This window comes from Anomaloglossus baeobatrachus, chromosome 2 (assembly GCF_048569485.1).
Source record: "Anomaloglossus baeobatrachus isolate aAnoBae1 chromosome 2, aAnoBae1.hap1, whole genome shotgun sequence".
Classification (NCBI taxonomy): domain Eukaryota; kingdom Metazoa; phylum Chordata; class Amphibia; order Anura; family Aromobatidae; genus Anomaloglossus; species Anomaloglossus baeobatrachus.
Window position 1 is genome coordinate 245,023,389 of NC_134354.1, and position 503 is coordinate 245,023,891.

Here is a 503-nt window from a genome sequence, read left to right on the forward strand (position 1 = left end):
AGTCGACCGTGTACTAGAGCATGTCGCCGGTACACGGCGATACACAAACGTGCACCGTGTAACAGAGAGATGCAATGACAGGTCCTACATGATGCGTTATAGTCATGTGACCAGTCTGTAGCCAATGAGATAACAGACACGTGACTGGTCACATGGCTATTTTGACGTCACGATAGGTCCTGCATTACTGCTGGCAGTGCTGGCCACTGGCAGAATTTAGCGATTATCGGATGGAATAGCGGCAGGAGACAGACAGAGTGCAGGAGGGATCGCGGGGACCGGTAAGTGTTATGGCAATGTTTATTAACTGTATGTGTACAATTATAATGTGTTTTTATGTGTTTGTGATTGCCTGCCATTGTTTCCTATGCGGTTCGAGTGGTTTGTCGAACGTTCGCCGAACCGAACTCGAACGAGACCTCCATTCGGGAAACCGAACTCGAGCCGAACCACGGCCGGTTCGCTCATCTCTACTTACTATTGCTTGTGTATACATTGTATTG